We start from the raw sequence: 7,478 nt of genomic DNA on the forward strand, positions 1-7,478 counted from the left end.
CCTTGCATCAGAACATATGAATGACTAGCACGGGAAGATGGGCTCCAATACATGTGAAATATTATCTCCATCCCCAATGTTTCCTAGAGAAATATGATGTCTGGGTGCTCAGAATCAACCAAATTCCGTAGGGCTAGTTTTTTGGATGGGCTAGCCAAGCCCCGACAGTTAAATGATAATAACAAGATCATGGGGAAGCTTCCCAGTGGCATGTGCTAATCTAAGCACCCAAAAAATCATTTGTTTTTTCCTTCCATCGGCAACAACCAGGTGAGATTTTAATTGAGCCTTGGAAAAATGGAATTTTCCAACCCTCACTCAACCACCAACCTTGACCGGGGAGGAAAAGCGAAGACTGTCAAAGCATTGCGTGACATGCCCCTTAGAGGGCCTGGGTGGAAGATGGAATTTGAAGAATCTTCTTGAATTGAAGAAATATTCAGAGAGGGGAAAGACGAGGCTACATGGGAGAAAGGGCATGATATAGGTGTAGTTGAGTACAAGGGGGTGGAGACATAATTGGAACAACAAGGAAGAGAAGACGGGCCAGACCCCATGTCCAAATAGTTAAATGAATTAATTAAATTACTTACAAAGTGAAAGGGAGGGGGATACAAGAAGGGGAGATTTTCACAGATGTTGGATCTTCAACCAAACCATTGCATTCCAGGCTCGCCTCCATAGCTACTATGCCCAAACTGACGTCATCTGCAGGATGCAAATCCTACAAAGACTCTATTTATTCCAATTTCCACAAATGAACTTTGGGTGCCACTACCTTGTTTCTCGGTTTGATATATTGCACTCTTTTTGACTAGACCTTTTAACTCCTGAACCTTGTTTGCTCGAGAAGGGAAGGGTGAAATATTTCATTATGTCCCCATACTTATGAAACCTATGACATTTGAAGGGAATCCCCTCATAGTACAACAATTATTTATGGGTGTGATTCAGATAGAACAAATCCAATTCTGCAAATAGACCCTCATGAGGGTCCAAGTTTACCAACACTCTTTCCATAGTCAAGTTCTAGGATGAAATGAAAGACATGTGTGCATCAATTAACTCCCCCAGTTGGCTCCCTATCACCTAGAAGACATCCATCGACCAAAATTACACTGACAAGCGCGGGAAACAAACCCATACAAGAGCTCTATCTAATGTTTCATGGCTCAACCTTGGACTCTGTTTAATTTTTGATGCTGGGGTTTACCCCCAGAAACCCTATCAAAATTATATCTAAATCAACTTCTTCCAACCTTGTTCCAACGCCTCCAACAAGCCCTTCCAATTGCAGCTCATCTCGAAACCCTTTAGTTTGCATGAGGTCATTCGCCAAGGACACTGCCTCAACAATCTGCTTCTGGATAATGCTAGTCAAACTGCTTGAAATCCGACTTTTGTGCAATGCGTCTCGTGAAGAGATGGTGCCAATGGGCTCATGATTCAGAAAGGGACCAAGGATTGGTTCCGCTGCCTCACTAAAAGGTCCATTCACCGTAGGTGCCCCGTAGGCCTCTTTATTGTGACACTGTGTAAGGGGGACCGACCGATCCTCCTCCAAAACTTGAAATCCTAGCACTGATGAATCCATAATCCTTGAGGAGGAGGTGCTAGTTACATTCCAAGCCTCCATAGTGTGCAATTGAGCTGGAGCCTCCAGACCAAAATAGCTCATAATTTCTAGGGTCATATGTGAAGTCCACCAACTATTCCATAGAAGAAAATACAAGCGACATGAAACCAAAATCACGAGCTAAACGTCAAAGAAAACCAATAAACCCTACCTCAGAACTGCCAGTCAAAAAGATCCTTGCTATGTCTGCCAGGGATCTCTAACCATAAACATTTCTGCGGACTGCAGATTTCCATACCACCCTTTTCTCGATATACTATCGTTTACCTACGGTCACTTACGTTGATCTTTCATACATATACATATATATTTTATTTCATTGCTAAATTCGATCAAGATTTATATATTTTATACTTGAGATTTGAACTTATAATCTATTAAAGAAAAATAAATAAATATAAAATTATTTTTATTGAAATATATTTGAATGTTAAATGTATTTTTATGAGTTTAAATTTATCATAAAAAATTTTAAAGGTAAGGAATTTTTTTTGAAATTTTAAAACCAAAAGTAAAAATCTCAAACAAAAAAACTTTACATCTAATGAAATCACTTCATTATTATTTTCCAATTCACAAATTTTATTTTAGATGTTAATAAGAGACCATTACGTCTGATAGCAATAAGATACTATAGACAAATGAAAACTCAAGGCAAGAAGACAATAAAATAGAAGAAAACTTGACACTTACAAAATTTTATTCACACTGATAGCATGAATGGCTGCATTTTCGGCATTCGAAGGGTGCGTTAGCACGCTCGACTAAAAGGCCGCCATCGATTTCGGGTGCGTTAGCACGCTCGACTAAAAGGCCGCCATCGACTCACTCATTCATATGGGTGAGGAATTATATACGTAATTACGCTTGCCCGAAGAAAGAGCCTTGCTTACAATAGAATACCGGGAAAGGAGTACAACTAAGGAGCCTCTCATATTGCCCTGGTTCACAGAGGAGGAGCCCTGTCGAAATATAGAGGAAGGAATCTAATAGCCCTAAAAAGCCTATAGAAACATGCAAACTTGTGGGGATCGTTTGTATGGAAGTAAGGAGAAAAAAACATTCATTTGTACCACATATTCTCAGTAGTTTACGGGCTGCACATGGTGTAGAAATTGCAGATTTTATTGGTCATGTGTTATCTATCATTAATGATCCGTTATTTATCTGGGCATATACATATAATTACAAACATTACTGGCATCATTATCGATCTATTTAATTACTTCTTCACCCCTTCTATTAGGTTATTTAAGAATTTTATGTAAGGTTATCTCATAAGCGTCCTTGTGGGTACGAAATAATCAACAATATAACATCAAGCAGGTTCTTAAAGTAACATTCATTTATGATAAGGCATATATGAGGTGTGAGGATGAGAGGAAGGTTTCTCATTTGAAATCATCGGTGGAACTGGGCCTTGATCTGTTAAACACACATGGATAGCAAGACAATGTGAAAGATAAAACATGCAATACATTTTTTATTAACATCAGATATACATTTATAGTACAACATGTGACTCTTGGGTTTCAGATCCCAAGGTCTCTTGGACTGATTTTGTCCATTCAACTTCCACACTAACCATTTAGGATTAGGTGTCCAACATTCCCCCCCTTAATCCGAAGGGTTATGTATGAGTCCAAGAAGAGAGCTGTAATACAACATGTGCAAAAAATGCTTGGCAGCACTAGGCTGAATGTGCTCTATGAAATGTTGGTATAAAGGGCAGTGGTTTAAGGATGACCACCAACACTGGAACACTTAGTGCAGTTCCCGGAACTCTTCCAAAACTGGCAAGAAACTGAAGTTTTCTGCTAGAGGAAGTGATCCTATTGTTTTAAAGAGGGAAACCTTCAACCATAAAAGGGAGGTCTCACCCCACATAAAAGGTAAAACTTCAACCTGAAAAGGGAAGTCTCAACCTGTGATGGTTTAAGGATAACCAACAACTCTGGAATGCTTAATGCAATTCCTTGAACTCTTCCAAAACTGGCAAGAAGCTGGTGTCTTCTGCTAGAGGAAGTGTTCTCAATCTGTGATGGTTTAAGGATGACCAACAACTCTGGAATGCTTAATGCAATTCCTAGAACTCTTCCAAAACTGGCAAGAAGCTGGTGTCTTCTGCTAGAGGAAGTGTTCTCAATCTGTTCACGGGCATCTTTGTCTCTGGCTACAACTCTGAAACTGGTGTGGCAGGTTGTGGCTCAGGCTCGCTTGATGTGACTTTGAAGCTTGTAGATGACCATCATTTCCCCCCCTGTCAGGTACAAGGTGAGATGATGGAGAAAACTCAACTGCAAGACTGTTCAATACTCTGGAACAAGTTCTGACATGTGTTTGGAATATCTTCTTGGCTGTTGATGCCCATTGCCAAGAAGCGATCCATCCAAGATGAATCTTTGTTCTTGCAGGACGTTTGTTTCTGAAGCATCTGTGTGAAGAATGGCTGGTTTTATGACAATGCTCACATGGATGAAGATCAAAACAGTGATCTTTCAGATGGCCAACTCGGTCACAGTGTTGGCATTTTATGATCTGTTGTTGTTGTTGTTGCTGTGGAAGAGGAGTAGAATCTGGAATAGCTGAACTGAGCTGTCATAAGGAGCAGGTGAACTATCATGAGGAGCAAGTGAACTGTTATGAATGAATCCAGCACTCTGAAACTAAATGGGCTTGGCATAGTCTGGAATATGAAAGGACAAGTCCTTGTCATATCCAAGACCAGTTCTGTGCTTGTTGTGGACAAGCTGTTCCCAAGGTCTGATGACGGGCTTGGGAAGTGCAGACTGAGTTTTTGCATCTGCATGTACAACTGCTGCTTTATTGGATTCTGGATCTGATTCAACCTCAATCTTACTAATTTCACCACTTGCTGGTTTAACCTTGAACAACATATTGTTTTGAGCAGAAAACAATTTGGAATGACAAATCTGTTGAAGCTCATCTTGCTGGAACTGAGATTCTAGTTGCAAAAAATCAATCTTTTCTTGTGCATCATGCAGGCAGGTCTGAATGTCACAAAGAGTGTCTTTGCTAACATTTACCTTCCCACCAATAGTGGAGTGTATTAGTGTATTCAGTAACTCTAATACATCATCAAATCTAGCCATTGTCTCAACAAAGAAATGAACACTCAACAATCCTAGTGGAGACTATAGCAAGTCTAGACAAACCCCAGCTATTGAAGATTTCAAAAATTAAGAATATCAGTTTGAAAAATACATTGTCCAATACCAGACTTTCAGAGATTCTGTTCTTTAAATTCTGTAGCAATGTGTTAAAAACTTCAGCAGGGCTTTATTATGTATTCTGCCCTTAAAATACAGAGATTCCAGCTAGGAATTTAGCCAATCACTAACAGATTTGTGTCCAGCAAGAATGAGAGGCTCAAAGTCCTTCCATCACTGATACAATAGATATGTTTCACCCTTAAAATGCTCAGGTATACCAAGATACGCTTTGTATGGATGCACAACTAAATAACTTCTTCCTTCTTTGAAATTCGAACTTCAACTACAGGAATGGATTACATATACCTCTGATATATCAACTCTAATAATAACAGAGATCTGAAGTAGAATATACCGGCAAATGTTAGGAAGAACAGTGGCTGTAGATAAGTGTTATAACATCAAAGAAGCTCCATTCTTCAGCAGGATCCAACTGGGCACTTTCTGGCACTATAAAGATCTGAGTTTATAGTCCTCCTTTTATAGTATCAGCAGCAAGCTTTTGGAGCAAGAAATATATGTATATCAGAGACCCCAACTTCAGCAAATAACCCAGATTCAAGAGGCAGCTCGAATAGGCATTTCATAGGGTAGTTTGACCTCCACTAATCAGCAACAATACTTCACTAGTTACCAGCATGGAAAGTGACGGTGCCAAAGTAATCCAAATCGAAGGGCAAAACATTCCATTAATTGTTGTAAAGAGGGATGGTGGCTTCAACTATGCTTCGACTAATATGACAGCACTGTGGTACCGGCTTAATGAAGAGAAGGCACAGTGGATCATATACGTGACAGATGTTGGTCAATCGTTGCATTTACCATATCCAAAAGCAAGGCATGTTGGATTTGGCCTAGTTCTTGGTTCAGATGGTAAACGCTTTCGGACTCGTAGTTCAGAGGTTGTTCGCCTTGTAGATTTGCTTGATGAGGCCAAGAACCGGAGCAAGCAGGAACTGATAGCTCGTGGCAGGGAAGATGAGTGGACAGCGGAAGAACTCGATAATGCCGCTGAAGCAATTGGATATGGAGCAGTGAAGTATGCTGATTTGAAGAATAATAGGTTAAGCCACACCAGGGAATAAGCTCAGCATACCTACGCTGCTATTCTCAGCATACCTACGATACCAACTTGGGCTCTCCTCGCGTCCATTTGAGCTCGAAAGGTTTGAAGAAAGATTAGGAAAACAACTCATTGCTGCAAAATTAGAGAGACTAATAGAGGCGCCGCAGAATTGAAATAGCAAGAATTACCCCATCCTGTGACTTCATAATACCATTTATACACAAGTAGACACTGAAATATCAACTAAATATCCAACTGCGCACACAGACCCCGGTTCCACTGCGTTGCCGAGGGGTTCATAACAATATACAAACAGAAGGTGCACCGCCATGAAAATTGACAGAAACATTAGAAAATGAACGATCGTTCATAACAAAGGATCACAACAATTCCTATATTGACATTTCAGCTCACGGACAAATTTATTTATGAGGTAATATATCTGAGCGATTTCCTTATACCGTTTGTCTTGTGTAAAAGAAATCCATGGCGCAGTTCAGATGCAACAAGGTCGAGTGTAGAACGGCGAGGAGGGCCATATTCCTGTATCGAGAATGCCCATGATAATACCATCGGCATAATGTGACAGTGATCATATCCCATGACTAGAGCTCAAAACCAGAAAGTCAGGGCTTCTAGTAATATGAAGTTGATCAACATAGTCAGGAAATATAACCAAGCATCCATCCGTATTCTCCATAGCTTGAGCGTCAAGCAGGTTAGCCTGGAAGCAAAGCCATGAGTTATGCATACAACATCGCAGTGGCATCAGAATTGAATTCAGAGAGCTCATCAATGCAACCAAAGGGAGCTGAAGTGTCTTCGCGATAACAAGATTTTCCATAGTATTTCCATTTCGTCCATTACACAAAGCCAAGGTTGTGAAGAATTGGCCACTCGATTAAGAGCAAGCGTTAAGGACAATCAATTACAACAGCGTTCAAACGTATGAAACGTATGACTGTCAGATGAATGTCAGAGAATGCAGATGGAGCAGCGCTTTTAAATGGAGCGTTTATGGACAGAGAGCGCAGGAAATGGCAGAGAATGAGAGCGCAGGTAAAATTTCAAGAGTCGGGACTGTAAAAGACAGAGGGCACAGGTAAAGTATGGCACAAATATCGCTGAGTGAAGGAGGGTTTCTCTGCGCATCAATGAAATAGGAGCAGACATGGACCAGAGGTGTTATAATTTCAGTTTAAAAATAACCAGGAACAACAAGGTGGCTCTCCAGCTTCTCGTTGATAGGATGGCGGATGCGTTGCGTTTGTAGACAGAAATGGCAGAATGAGGATAGTGCAACGTTTTGAATATGGAGTGGCTGGCAGTGCAACGTGTGCCTCAGATTTGGGCGCATTGATTTCCCAAGATTTCTGTACGCATAATTGCAGGGAACGTTTTATGCAAATCAATTAACACAGATATGAAAAGCATATTTGAACGAATGAACCAGCACTCACGCCATACTACACACTTCGATCTCAATGAGCAATATGAATTTATCCTAACAAATAATCACAAACCCACAAGCTTCATTAAGACA

The 7,478-nt window shown here is 40.4% G+C and overlaps 1 pseudogene; it reads left to right on the forward strand.

The window, feature by feature from the left end:
- The first annotated feature begins 5,507 nt into the window (after nucleotides 1-5,507).
- On the forward strand, nucleotides 5,508-5,954 carry LOC149167315 (arginine--tRNA ligase, chloroplastic/mitochondrial pseudogene; annotated as a pseudogene).
- The last annotated feature ends 1,524 nt before the right edge of the window (nucleotides 5,955-7,478 follow it).

Source organism: Pinus tabuliformis, chromosome 5_1 (genome assembly GCF_031772625.1).
Source record: "Pinus tabuliformis cultivar Carrire ecotype Pingquan chromosome 5_1, CPIR1, whole genome shotgun sequence".
In the NCBI taxonomy this organism is placed as follows: Eukaryota; Viridiplantae; Streptophyta; class Pinopsida; order Pinales; family Pinaceae; genus Pinus; species Pinus tabuliformis.